This window comes from Anarrhichthys ocellatus, unplaced genomic scaffold (assembly GCF_004355925.1).
Source record: "Anarrhichthys ocellatus isolate YVR2014 unplaced genomic scaffold, GSC_Weel_1.0 scaffold24, whole genome shotgun sequence".
In the NCBI taxonomy this organism is placed as follows: domain Eukaryota; kingdom Metazoa; phylum Chordata; class Actinopteri; order Perciformes; family Anarhichadidae; genus Anarrhichthys; species Anarrhichthys ocellatus.
In genome coordinates this window covers 10,255,885-10,257,989 of record NW_022280054.1, presented here as the reverse complement: position 1 = coordinate 10,257,989, position 2,105 = coordinate 10,255,885, and the positions used below count along the sequence as shown (strand labels likewise).

Below are 2,105 nucleotides of genomic sequence, written 5' to 3'. Positions count from 1 at the left end.
GTGTGTGTGTGTGTGTGTGTGTGTGTGTGTGTGTGTGTGTGTGTGTGAGTATTTACACCCAGATCCTTTGATGGAAAATTCCAGAGTCGTGTAAGCTAGTGCAAAGCAGACTGAACATCCTAATGCACCTAAGATACACAACTTATATCCTACCTTGGGTGGAGCTAAACCTGGAAACTAACCTTTGAGATGTGCACTGGACACATGGTTGTTTGCAGAGTACCGCTTAGCATCACCACTCGCTAGGTCTGTGTTTGTCAACGTGACCAATTCTTAGTTCTTATGAGGCGTGATACTCTTAATCCTTAGTTCATAGTCACCCATTTTAACATCATTGAATCTCTGTGGAGGAGAAACACAGTGACCAATATGTGACACCTGAAATGTTTCAGGTACCATTGTAGTTGGAGCCCAGTTTCCACATTTTCATTGTCCTTTAAAAATGAGCTTAATGTGTACGTGTAGTCAGCGTGCGTGTGTGTGTGTGTGTGTGTCCAGATATCCTGTTGTTACCCTCCATAAGATGCAGAGGGGAGTGATTACATCAATAAAACTGTATGATTGCCAATGCTAAGAATAGATTCCGAGAGCTTAAAATACTACATGGACACACATTCCAAACAAGACATACACACATACATGTCAAGAGGTTTCTTTTAATATTACTTAATTCATATTAAAACGATACCGGCAATCGATCCAGCGGCTCCAACCCATACAGCCGGGATTACCTGCCTGCACAGCGAGCAACGCAGCGCTCAGTTTTTTTATTCCAGAAGACCAAATTGATAGATTAAAAACGTGTATTTTGGATCCATATTTCTCGCCGTCTGGCCTTTTAAAAGCAACATTCCTCCTGTGGTCAAACACTGTTTTCTCTCCTGCTTGCCTCACACAAAGGGAGGACGCAGCTGTATTACTGCGGAGGTGGACTTGTACAACCACAATAACTTAAACATAACGTAAATGATATTTCCCCCCATTTTTTAGGATGATGACATCATAAACTGGGATGACAGACCTCAATAGAAGCTTAGTAAAACAATGACATTCGGTACAGCCCTTTCAACTGACTTCATTACACTGCAATTATGAAACGGATGCAATTTTATTGGTGGTAAACGCGTCAAATATGACAAATAATACAGTAAACCGCAAACACAATTTGATCCTTTTGTTGTCCGGGAATGAAATCCCCAGACTCTCCTGATAATTACTCCTTTTTGTTCAGCTTCAGAAAAACCTTGTGGTAAACTCTGCAGGTGTAAGGTACATTAAGTTATTCCTTTCTTTGTGTAAGAAAACATGGTCGGTTTGTCCCGGCCTGTTACGGTACCACTTCAGATAAATCAGTCGTTCAGATGAGTGCCGCACACGCTGTGTTACTTCCTCCTGTACGTGATTCATTCCCTCCGCATCGCTTTCATCTTCGTTTAGGCTAATTCTGCTGAATACCGCCTCCCTTAGATCTTTCCTTCATCAGTACCTGGACGTGTGTCGTCAATCGACAGTCTGTATACATGTTTTTTACAAAAGTTTCCATGACCTGATCATCATGATATGATAATGATATGATGATAATCATTAAAAGGAGGCTGTCCACTGTGTGGGAAGCAAGTTCCTCATACACATGATAAGAACAGCTGATGTCAGGTGTTGTAAACGGCTTCGAGTGGCATCGAATGAAGTACTCAGTTGGTATCGGCAGCACTTTCAGGGTGCTGATATTGGTACTGGTATTTATTAAATAGACCTTGGTAAACAGTTTTGTTCTAAATTGGTACATGTAGGGAAGTTTTCCAAAAGATGTTTTCCACAATTGTACAATGCCCTTGAAAGGAAGCTACACACAGATGCACTCTGATCTGGATTAAAGCCACTGTTAGATTGTTAGATGTGATTGTGTGTCCCAAGAGCCCTCCATTCGCTCTCCCTCACTTCCCCTTCCTGTCTGCAACAGGAAGTGACCCGTGCCAGGCTTCAGATGGCCTTCTTCATGTCTCTCATCAGGAAAGGGAGAGCTCAGGATGGCACTGAACACAATTTAACAGATGAGGTGTGTGTGTGTGTGTGTGTGTGTGTGTGTGTGTGTGTGTGTGTGTGTG

General features: G+C 42.4%; 1 protein-coding gene across 3 annotated transcripts in view; it reads left to right on the top strand.

Annotated features, from left to right (window-relative positions):
• Window positions 1–2,105, top strand: part of sik3 (SIK family kinase 3) — a 26,892-nt gene that overhangs the window by 7,351 nt on the left and 17,436 nt on the right. The gene's annotated exons all lie outside the window — the stretch shown is intronic.